Source organism: Lynx rufus, unplaced genomic scaffold, assembly GCF_022079265.1.
Source record: "Lynx rufus isolate CCGP_SWC_20201006 ecotype Redwood Valley unplaced genomic scaffold, mLynRuf1.p SCAF_21, whole genome shotgun sequence".
Taxonomy (NCBI): Eukaryota; Metazoa; Chordata; class Mammalia; order Carnivora; family Felidae; genus Lynx; species Lynx rufus.
Genome location: NW_025814836.1, coordinates 24,480,289 through 24,492,240, shown reverse-complemented (window position 1 = coordinate 24,492,240; position 11,952 = coordinate 24,480,289). Strand labels below are relative to the sequence as shown.

Below are 11,952 nucleotides of genomic sequence, written 5' to 3'. Positions count from 1 at the left end.
TGCTCCTCTGTAGCTACTCTGCAAGGAGTCACATGGTCTTCCAGAGCTCCCGTGTCCCTTTAAACAAAGAAAAAATAGCACTAGCCTCAATAGACTAGACTCAATAGACTGGGAGATTTAATGACGAACACGGGAGCGCACGATATAGAATGTATGGCAAATGCGTGGCAGCTTCGGGAGAGAGAACCTCGCCCGCCAAAGGCCGAAGCTGAGCACCGGTGTGCAAAGCGGCCCCTGGGCCAGCAGCTCTGGGGCCTCCTGCCTCTCTGCTGTCATGCCCTCCTGTGCCCACAGCACCGGCCCCGCGGGCTGCCTTCCTGGTTCTCCGCTCGGCTCTCCAGCTGCCACCTAAAGCTCTGCAAACTGCGTCTTCGAGCTTGGACGTGTGGGTGCAGAGCAGGGGACTCTGCCTGTGAAGCAGTTCTCAGACCGTTTTGTTCCGCCCCGCGGATGCCCCTCTGCACAGATACGCCCCGTGTCTCATCACTCATGGTTTCGTGGGAACTGAAAATCCTGTGACCTAAAACTTCAGTGTTTTCCAGCACAAAGTCTGATGCGATAAACGCCTCTCAAGTCGCCTGTCTCAAAACCCTGCCTGCTGATACACATGGCAGTTCAGATTCCTGAATTAACAACTTGACAGTCTTACTACCCTGAGATAAGGAAGGGACGGCCAATGTAAACAGAGATGGTTCAAGTTACAAACAGAACATACACGTGTGCATATTCAAAACCAAGCTTAGCCACTGCAACAGAAACTACCAAGCAGGAGGTAGGCTATCACGGATACGGCAAATTTGAATTCAGCACTCTAAAGGCTTTACGGAATATTTCACATGTAACCTGAACATGGATAAAACGATTAAAAACTCGACACCTGTAAGGTTTGAGTAAAAGTTTTATTGATCAAGAAAAAAACCACCTAGAATTTGTGTTGACATATAAAATTCACTTACTTTAAAATGAGGCAGATGACCAACTTAAAGCATCACAGTTCTTCAGCATAGTGAAGTTTTGTTTAAACATGGTTCTTCTAGGAGAAGAAAAAATAAGTCTAGAACAGAACCAAATGAAATATTTTTTTTTTCTGTAAAATATTCCAGTTCCTAAATTACCATGAATAATCTGCTGACACCAAATTTCAACAGGGGCAGGATTTACCTCAAGGCCATGTTCAGCTGCAACCTGCTGATATATCTGTTAAAAAACAAAACAAAAAACAAAACGGATTTTTAAAAAGTCAGAATATTGTAGCCACAATCCCTGACACTGTAGATAAAACAAAAGATACCAATCTGTTCTTTTCCTAGCTTTACCTATATTACTTTCTAACTCTTGAGTAGGTTATTAACATAAGTTTTGGCTTCCCTCAACAAAGGGGAGACTACGTAAAATAACCACAGAATCTTAGTGTAAACTAACATGGGCTTAGTAATTCAGAATAATCAGAATTTAAGGCACCCTTAGATGGGACTGGAAAGTTGGTCAGAGACACCGGTTTCCGATAAAATGAAATTGCCTTTTATTTGGAAAAGTGTGTTTAATAGACTTCCTGCTGATTCAGACAATGATATGCAATCATTGCTTGTACACACCCAATAAAATCTTTCTGAAGCACAAGCGTGGTGACCAGTATAAAGCAGAGTGATTGCATGGGCAATGAGGCCTTTTCCTTAATGCTTCTCATCCTCTCAATATTTGTCAGAATCATAACCTTACACGGCTCACACTGGCAGCTGCCCGCAGCACAATTCACCATGACATGGCATTCTGTAAATGAGATCCGCTCGTCTCTGTCCAAGGAGGCTTAGCTACCAGAGAACCTGCTGGACCCTCCGAAGGCTGCACTACGGGAAAGGTCCCGTCCTCCGCTTTCCTGAACAACTTCTCCAATTTCCAGCCACCTTCCTATCAGTTAGTACAGGAAGAGTCTTGTGGGTTCACTGCCTTTTCCCACCCTTTCTAATCTCTCAATTTACTGTTCCTATTTTCCACAGCAAGACCACACTATACGTATAAATGCTGTTGGTAGATAAGTAGGTCTTGAATTTGTTTTGTAAACAAGACCTGTTCTATCTACCTTTTCATTTAGGAGGCTAACAGCAGAGTCGGCTTGACTTCAAGGACTCTATTTTCTTAGTCTCCAGAAGACCAAGTCCAGCCTTTGAAACACTGTCCTCTAGCACGTCAAGACACGAAAGGAATGCTAGTTGATTACTTTAGATAACTAACTACTTTTCGAGTGTTCAGAGACTGGAACGCTAACATACACGTGCTTCCCTGCAATCCATGGTTAAGGAATCTAAATGCAAGATGAGAGTTCAGGATTTGCAAAGAAGATTCCGGCCAGTCAGCACCTTCTCCGTCAGCAAGTCTCCTAGAAGGAGCGTGATGATGAGCTGGGCACGATGGATGCCCCGAGTGAGTAATTACTTTAGAGCTGCTAGTGCACAGGCGCCAGTTCTTGTCACGCCTGTCGCGTCTTCCACTTCACTGCTTGTTTCCTGCTAGTCCCAGTTCCAGAAAAAAATTAAGCCCGATTCACTGATTGATTGCTTTCTCGTCATTCTCCCCAGACTTTGACAGAATCAGGTTTTTTGCCTAGTTCCACCTTCATCAGATCCTAGTGGAATTAAACTATCATTGATTTGAATGACAATTCAACTATCCAGCTTGCAGGTCAAACAACACGCAGTCACTCAGTTATAGCCAACAAAAATGCTTTTGTAGTATGAACTTGGGTTCTGATTTTGCCGCCTCCCCCATGCTCATTCCTAGGCCTAGATGTGGGCTTAAGAGAGGCCCCTAAATTCGAAAAGACTGGATTAGAGACAAGAATATAACCCATTCACTGGGAAAGCAATCAATCAACAAAATTGAGGTTTCCCAGCTGTGCATTTTAACGAAGCAGGAACGCAGTTTTTAGAGATGGATTTCCTGAGTACAATCATGATTTCTTGGTAAACCTGTCCTATTGCTCTGCCACTCAGAAAGATGCCTCCCCTCTGACTTCTTTTCTATCCTCAACATCCATCTAATTAAGGGGAAGAAGGACAGGGAGAGAGAAGGAAAACAAGAGGAGCACTATCCTCAGAAGGACAGACCTCTGAAGAAAGGCAGAAGACACTTGACCCTGTCTTCTGTGTAATTCACAATTTGTAAACAAGCCACAGATCACGGATCCCTAGGTACCTGGAATGGACCTACCCTTTCTTGTCCTCCTAATGCCTGTATAGCTCAAAAGTCACTTCCCGGAAGCACTTAATTCCCCGCCCCCCCCCCCCGGCCGAGTTAAGTTGCACACACTCACCTCTTCTTGAATACCTAAGTGGCACACTGACCATTGACCTGTATCTGCTCCACTTAACTGTATGCAAACCAAAGGGAGGAACTGTATCTTCATAATCTCTGATCAGATCATGGAAGCAAAGGCATTCTGCTTTCAAACGCTCACATCCCTGAAAAGAGATAAGAGGCATCGAATTGTCGTCCAAATTAAAAGAAAATTTCTTCATCAGAAAGCAAAGCACTTTCATGGGGCGCCTGAGTGGCTCGGTCGGTTAAGCGTCTGACTTTGGCTTCAGCTCAGGTCACGATCTCACTCACGGTTGGGCTCCACACTTGCATGGAACCTGCTTAGGATTCTCTCTCTCTCCCTCCTTCTGCCCCTCCCGCTGACCCTCTTGCTCTCGTGCTCACTCGCTCTCTCTCTCTCAAAAGAAAAAAAAAAAGCAAAGCACTTTCAAATTGTGTGTTGAGTGGGGAGAGGGAGATAAAAAATAGCGAGTGATTCTCAGCCTTTCTTCTGTCCCCATACACTTGAGAGATCTACCACAGAACCCTGTTAGTAACAGTGACTTCTAACTTGGGAGGAGTGGGAGGGGTTTATGGGAATCTGAGGAAGATGTATGTGGTTTAGCATGTTTCTTCCTATCCCTGCAAGAGATCTTTAACACATTTAATATTTATTATAGTTTGATGATTCTCGAGAGAACCCAAAGTCTACAACATACATATTTTAAATGTTCTCAAACATCAATCTGGTTTATATGTTTGGAGGCTGATGAGTGGAAGTTATCCCTTGGCCCTGATAGCACGCCACACCATGACTCTCTGCTGGTCTTAGAATCTAAGACTTTCATGGAGGAAATCATATGCTGTAAAGGTAATGACAAATTCAGGTGATACCTGAGAAGAAGACCACAGGTGATACCTTCTCAAATGTCAAGTGTCTTTAAAAAGTCATTTTATGGGGGAGGCTTCCTCACCCCACCCCCCAAAATTTTACCCAAATTTCCATATCAGATGTAGGGGAAAATACTACATATATGGAGGCGCCTGTCGTTCTTGAAATCTCATCCTTTCCTAAACAGTTTATAGAATTTTCAGAGCCTGGGCTTCATTATTTTAAATCAAAAAAATATGTTCCCAGCCCTTCAAAGAACCTCAAGCCAATCTCCCCCCCAAATAACCATATAGAACTGCCTACCAAGGATTTGTGTAAAGTATAAGGCATTTTAAACACCTACTCATGTAGCAATAATAATGAATTCAATAGTGGGTCCGTTTCTGTGCAGTTACTAATCCACTGAAAAGTCTCGAGTTCTAGAAGTGAGAGAAGGGAGATGTGTAGCCTGCTGTGGTCACTGATGGAAGCAGGAGTTAAATGGTCAAGAGGAGTGAATGAAACAGAAACTGCCTACAGGGGCGCCTGCGTGCCTCAGTAGGTTGAGCCGCTGACTTGGGCTCAGGTTACGATCTCACCGGCTGGTGAGTTCAAACCCGGTGTCAGCCTCTGTGTTGACAGCTCGGAGTTGGGAGCCTGTTTAGGATTCTGTGTCTTTGTGTCTCTGCCCCTCCCCCACTCACACTCACTCTCTCAAGAACATTAAAAAAATTTTAATAAAAAATAATAAAATGTAAATAAATGACACATTTCTAATTCCTGACTTTCAGCCTAACTCCTCTCACTATGCTTCCATTAAAAAGTGAACCGTGGGGGGATGACCCAGATGGCTGTCCCTCCTCTGACACCCAATGACTTGGCTGGCAGATTCAGGAAGCTTGAAAATCACCCGCCTGTGTGTGTTTTCAAATTAATGCAACAGGTGCTGCTGCCTCAAGCAGGAGTCACCGATTCAGAGGGCCTGGTTATGCACAGGCCCCGGAGTCACATCCCTTAAGGGACCACTTATGTTAAATTCACCTCCTGAATTATTTTTCCTTAAACTTTACTCCTCCCTTCCACATATATTCCCCACCGCACCTCCGTGAACTACCAGGCTTGTTTTTTTAGACGGGGTCGAAAAAGCTGAGCAAGAGTTAGGTATGAGACGTATATGTGGTTGGGTGACGAGGACCCTCGCGACAGATACGCCGACCTCTCACCTCTACTCCGGTTCCCCGCCATACTCCGCGAAACACGACACGCCAGCCAGCCAGCCTGCCCACTAAGACGATATCGTCGCCCGCCCCGCGGGTGGCCCGAGATCAGCCTTGCTCTACGCCACAACCACACCCAGCCCTCCGGGATCCGACCCCGACAGCAACTGCACTCTCCTTCCGGCGGGAAAGAGCTCCTTCCGGTTTCCGGGTGTGGGGAGGAAGTCCCTCCCCCCATGCAACAGCGTAACATAGCGGGACGCGCCCGCGGAGGTGAGGCGGCGGAGCGGCGCAGGGCAGGAGGGGCTCCTGGACTGGAGGTGGCGGTTGCTGGGTTCCCGGCCGTAGAGGGCGGGGAGAGGACTGGGCTGTTCAGCGGGGTCTGGAGAGCGGCTCGGAGACTCCCGTCTCGAGAACTGCCTTCCTCCCTGGTCGCTCTCCGGGGAATCGAGGCTCTTCCCTCTCCGGCTGCCGCGTGTTTCATTTAGTTTCCGGCTTCCGTTCGTCTGCGTAGCTGCTTGTCTTACAGTCACGGTGCTTACTTACCACTTACGAGCATTGGCTGTTGGTCGTCTCCCAGCAGGAGCTCATAAGGTCTGGCAGTTGCTGACTGCTGCTGCCGGAAGCCCACTCGTGGAAGGATTTGAGTACCTACATAGTTCTCAGCTGGACTAGGGACATAGCGCTGTTGGGGTTAGGAAGATAAATTAGAAATTTAAATTGCCCTTGCTTTAGTTTCCTAGGGCTGTGATAACCCAAGTATCGCAAATTGGGTGGCTTAAAACAACGCGTTTATTATCTTACAGTTCTGGAACCAGGAAGTCCTAAATGAAGGTGTCAGCAGGATTACGCTTCCTCTGAAACTCTGGGTAAAATACTTCCTTGGCTTTTCCTAGTTTCCGGTGCTGTGCACCCATCCTAGGAGTTCTTTGACTTGTAGCTGCATCTTTTGGATCTCTTGAAGTTTCTCCTATGGTGTTTTTCTCTGTGTATCTGTGTTTCTTCTTAAAAGGACACAGCCTTCTTGGGCAAAGGGCCTACCTTACTCCTGATCTTAACTAATTACATTTACAATAACTATTGCCAGATAAAGTCACATTCTAAGGTTCTGGGAAGGTCGTGAATTGGGGGAGAGGGGCGTGACACTGACCAACATAGTATAGCTGTCAGAGAGCTTAAGGAGTTGGCAAGCCAAAAGCTGACAGTAATTTGCTGTAGCACATGTGAACTCAGACATAGTTCAATTGGATCTGAGAACTTTTCATGGGTATTTGAACTATTCCCTTGATAGGTGGGTAGGATTTGGATGTGCCATGGTAGATCATATATAGCATTCTAAGCAAACAAAAATCACAGGAAAGCACAGGTTGAAATGTAAAATAGGTTAAAGTTGGAAGGATTTTGGGGCGCTCCGGGTGGCTCAGTCGGTTGAGCGTCCGACTTCGGCTCAGGTCACGTTCCTACGGCTAGGCTCGTGAGTTCGAGCCCCAATTCGGGCCCTGTGCTGACAGCCAGAGCCTGGAGCCTGCTTCCGATTCTGTGCCTCCCTCTCTCTCTGCCCCTCCCCAGCTCGTGCTCTGTCTCTCTCTTTCTCTTTCAAAAATAAACATTTAAAAAATTTTTTAAAAATAAAGTAGGAAGGATCTTGAACGTTTGGAGTCTGTTGTGTATGTAAAATGAGCAGTATATCAAAGTGTTTTGGCAGAGGAGTTGTGCTTGAAGATTAATTAGCAACTGGAGTCAAACCTACTTTGTGTTTCTCAGTCCATTTTAAGAAGTCTTAAATCCTGGGGCACCTGGGTGGCTCAGTCGGTTAAGTGTCTGACTTCAGGTCATGATCTTGCGGTTTGTGAGTTTGAGCCCCACATCAGGCTCTGCTGACAGCTCAGAGCCTGGAGCCTGTTTGAGATTCTGTGTCTCCCTCTCTCTCTCTGCCCTTCCCCCACATACGCTCTGTCTCCCTCTCAAAAATAAATAAACATTAAAAAAGAGAAAAAGAAGTCTTAAATCCTATTCTCTGAGCATATCCTGTGCTTTTTCATCCTGGTCTTTGCTCATGCTGTCCCTTCTTACTGGAGTGCTTCCATTAAGGAGAGTTGTTCAGCTCATAATGTTAGCATCCCCTTAATACCAAAACCTGACAAAGATAGCACCAGAAGAAAAAACTGCCCAACTCCCATCAATACAAAGCCCTAAAATAAAATAGTAGCAAATTCAGTCATGCCCTCCATCTGGAATGAAAGATTTTATCCCAGGAATGATTTTTTTTTTTTTTTAAATTTTTGGGACAGAGAGAGACAGAGCATGAACGGGCGAGGGGCAGAGAGAGAGGGAGACACAGAATCGGAAACAGGCTCCAGGCTCTGAGCCATCAGCCCAGAGCCCGACGCGGGGCTCGAACTCACGGACCGCGAGATCGTGACCTGGCTGAAGTCGGACGCTTAACCAACTGCGCCACCCAGGCGCCCCATATCCCAGGAATGATTTAACGTTAGAAAGCCTGTTGCTATAAATCACTGTATTAATAGTTTATATGAGGTTAAATCTGTATGATCTATATGATCATCTCGAGCGGTAAAGTGTTTTTTGCAAATATTCAAAACCTACTTTGATTTCAAAGAAAACATTGAGCAAAATAGGAGGGGTGCCTGGGTGGCTCAGTCAGTTAAGCGTCTGACTCTTGATTTCCACTCAGGTCATGATCTCATGATTGTGAGATTGAGGCCTGTGTCAGCCTCTGTGCTGGAGCCTGCTTAAGATTCTTCCTCTCTAGGGCGCCTGGGTGGCGCAGTCGGTTAGGCGTCCGACATCAGCCAGGTCACGATCTCGCGGTCCGTGAGTTCGAGCCCCGCGTCAGGCTCTGGGCTGATGGCTCGGAGCCTGGAGCCTGTTTCCGATTCTGTGTCTCCCTCTCTCTCTGCCCCTCCCCCGTTCATGCTCTGTCTCTCTCTGTCCCAAAAATAAATAAAAAACGTTGAAAAAATAAAAAAAGATTCTTCCTCTCTTTGCCCCTGCCTGCTCGTTTTCTCTCTCCCTCTCTCCTTCCCTCTCTCCCCCACCTCCCAAAAATAAGTAAATAAAACACTTAGCAAAATGAGAATAGACAAACAGCAACTTGATAAAAGGCACTTAAAAGAAATCTATGGTAAATGTCATACTTAAATGATAAAACAATAGAAGCATTCTCTTTAAACTCAGGAAAAAATGGAATATTTACTTTCACTTCTAATATTCAACATGGTGCTAGCTTTCTAGCCAAAGTAATAAAACAGGGAACAGACAAAAATGTTAGGAAAGGAGGAAGTGAAAATATTATTTTTGGATAATGTAATTTTGTTTCTGGAAAATGGAAAAGAATGAAATTACAAAATTATTAGAATTAAAAGGTTCAGCAAAGTGGCTAAATGAATACAGAAACTTAAATTTTTTTGTATATCAGTTATAAAATGGGGGGGGGGGAAGAACCCAATATGAATACACTGTACAAAAGAGACTTCTTTATGAGAAATATGAAATATCATTAAAAGACATTAAGGGCGAGTAAATGGACATTTCATGTTTCAGTATGGAAAATTCAGTGCTTTAAATATATCAGTGTATCATAAATTAAAAGGTTTTGGTACAGTACCTGCTAAAATACTGATAGAATCTCCAAGTAATTCTCTTTGATCAAGTATATTATTCTTTGGATACACTGTTGGGTGCCATTTATTGATATTTTATATAGAATGTATCTTTTATTAGTGAGACTGACATGAAGGGGAGCTTTTTTGGTACTGTATTAATCAGATGTTGATATTTAAAATTATACTAGATCCCTTAAAATAACTTTAGGGAGCATTTTATATTTTACTACATTCTGAAATAATTTAAGTGACTTTGGAATTATCTGCTCTTTTAAGACTGAATAGAGAAATCAATTGCAAAATCCTATTATATGATGTAGTTTTACATGGTAGAATTTATATATAATGTGTCCACTCTCTTCTGTGATCATTTAAAAAGTCAACTTTTTGGGTTGCTTGGGTGGCTCAGTTGGTTGAGCTTCTGACTTGATTTGGGCTCAGGTCATGATCCCAAGGTCATGGGAACGAGCCCCATGTCAGGCTCTGTGTTGAGCATGGAGCCTGCTTAAGATTCTCCCTCTCCCTCTGCCCCTCTCCCCAACTTGGGCGCACGCTCTCTTTCTCTAAAAATTAAAAATTAAAAAAAATTAAAATTCAACTTTTCTGTGGGGGAGGGATCAACCTTAATTTGTATTTTGCTTGGAAGTCCTCCATTTTCAGCAGATTTTCCAAATTAGTTGTCACTGTATTGTGTATAGAATTCTCTTGTGATTCTTACAGTCTGCTCTGCACATGAGGTTGTTTTCTCATTCCTAACCTTACATATTTTTGTTTTCTTTTTCTTGAACCAGGCTTGCAAGAGGATTTGTCTCTTTTTGAATGCTTTTCAACTCTTACTTACTGTCTTCTGTTTTCCAGTTTAAGTTTTTGTCACAGTTCCTCTTCCTACTCTCTTGTTCTTTTCCCATTTCTTAATATTAGTCTAAGAGCCTTTATTTTTTTAAGTTCTTTCATTTTTATTTCATTTTTGATGAAGACATTTTAAGGCTATAAATTTGCCTCTAAATACAACTCGTTCCATAGTTTTTGGTATAAAGTGTTCTCTTTTTCATTGCTTTTTACATATGTTGTCATTTTTTTCTTTGATCTAAGAGTTATCCAGGATTGGATGTCATTTTTTCAAATACTTAAGCTTTTCAATCCATTTCTTTCTTCAGTTTTATTGAGAGATAGTTGACATACATCACTGGGTAAGTTCAAGTGCACAGCGTGATGGTGGTCATGTTTGTATTATTTTCCAGTTTTGTGGTGACCAGAGAATTAGATTCGGTATGTTTTAGTTAAGATATTCTTCTTTGGCAAGTACATAATCAATGATTACACATTTCATGGGTGTTAAAATATGTATATTTTCTACTTAGAATTAAAAGTTTCTATGCTATAAATAAGTATGTACATAAATAAATAAAAGTTCTATGCGGGGGTGCCTGGGTAGCGCAGTCAGTTAAGCATCTGACTTGGGCTCAGGTCATGATCTTGTGATCTGTGAGTTCGAGCCCCCTCTTGGGCTCTGTGCTGGCAGCTCAGAGCCTGGAACCTGCTTCGGATTCTGTGTCTCCCTCTCTCTCTGCCTCTCCCCTGCTTGTGCTCTGTTTCTCTCTCTCAAAAAGAAATAAACATGAAAAAAAAATTTTTTTTTTTAAGTTCTATGACTCTTTCATCAGGTTTACTGGTTTTAGTATTCAGGTTTAGTGATTTTAGAATTTAGTTCTCTGATACATTTCCTAGGTCAGTCTGATTCTAGAAGAGGTGTGATTAAGATTTCCACCTTAAATGTATTTTAAACAATCTTTTTTGCATTTCTGGAAGATCTTTTTATGTATGTAACATTACGTCACTGGTTCATACAAGACTGTGCCCTGTCTTTGTAAACTATGCCTTCTATAAGATCCTTTTTATCCTGTTTAATGCTTTCAACTTATGTCTGACCAATATCCCTTTCTCTGATGTTTTTGTTTTTTTGTTTTTTAATTTGAGAGAGAGAGCAAGTGGGGGGGGGGGTATGCAGAGAGGGAGAGAGAATCTTAAGCAGGCTCCACACCGTGGAGCCCAGCACAGGGTTTGATCCCATGACCCTGGGATCGTGACCTGAGCCAAAATCAAGAGTGCTCAACCGATGCTCAACCGACTGAGCCACCCAAGTGCCCCTCCCCGTATCTGATGTTAATGTTACCATTCCTTCTTTTGTTTACTTCTGTCTGGTAAACTCATAGCTCACCTCTTTATTTTAAATCTGTTCGTTTCTAGTAAAAGAAAAAATTGTACATGTAACAAATGATCAATCTGGGTTAGTTTTTTCACCTGGAAAGCCTAGCAGTAACTATGCAGAAGCCAGCTGCTGTGCTGAGAGGATCTGCAGGTGCATGGAGGCTTAGAGCTTGTACAGTTTTACGTTTCAAAAGGAAACTGAATGTCACGTTGATGTCAAACAGTAGTTCGCCATGACATGATAGCGCTGTTGTCAAATACTAATTTTATTCGAGGAAATCACAAGCGGATTTGCGGGAAGTCGTGGATTATTGGACTTTGCCTTAGTAAAGATTATTTTCCTTCCATAAGTATTTCAGGTGTCCTGGGAAAGGTTCTGAGGTTACTAAAACCCAGGCCCGCTATCTCCTTGCTTTCCCTTTCTCCCCTGCCAGAAATCAGCCTGCCTCTTCACATCCTGCCTCTGGGCTGCCCGCCTATAGTTCTGAGTTACCAGAAGCTAATATGGTCTGAGGCCCAGCTGGGGCTTTTGCCGTGCCGGGGAGGAGGTTGTTATTTGTACTGGAAGCCTGGAGGCGAGAGGGTGAGCTCGGGAGGGCTTGAGAACGGGAGGCAGAACACCTCCATTCGTGTTAGTCTCTGGTCCTCCCAGTGATAGCCGGCTGGGACTTCCGGGACCAAAAGCGCGTGGGCCCTCTTCACAGCTTCCCTCCGTTTCCCACGGAAGAGGCTGCAG

The 11,952-nt window shown here is 43.8% G+C and overlaps 1 long non-coding RNA gene and 1 other non-coding gene across 2 annotated transcripts; both read right to left on the bottom strand.

Annotated features, from left to right (window-relative positions):
* Positions 1-880: 880 nt before the first annotated feature.
* Positions 881-5,545, bottom strand: LOC124517291 (uncharacterized). Its single transcript, XR_006963409.1, has 3 exons — positions 5,389-5,545; positions 3,311-3,458; positions 881-1,197 (listed from the first exon to the last, which is right to left on the bottom strand). It is a non-coding gene; the product is annotated as an uncharacterized LOC124517291 (long non-coding RNA).
* Positions 2,021-2,147, bottom strand: LOC124517448 (small Cajal body-specific RNA 15). The gene has a single exon (XR_006963451.1). It is a non-coding gene; the product is annotated as a small Cajal body-specific RNA 15 (non-coding RNA).
* Positions 5,546-11,952: the final 6,407 nt, after the last annotated feature.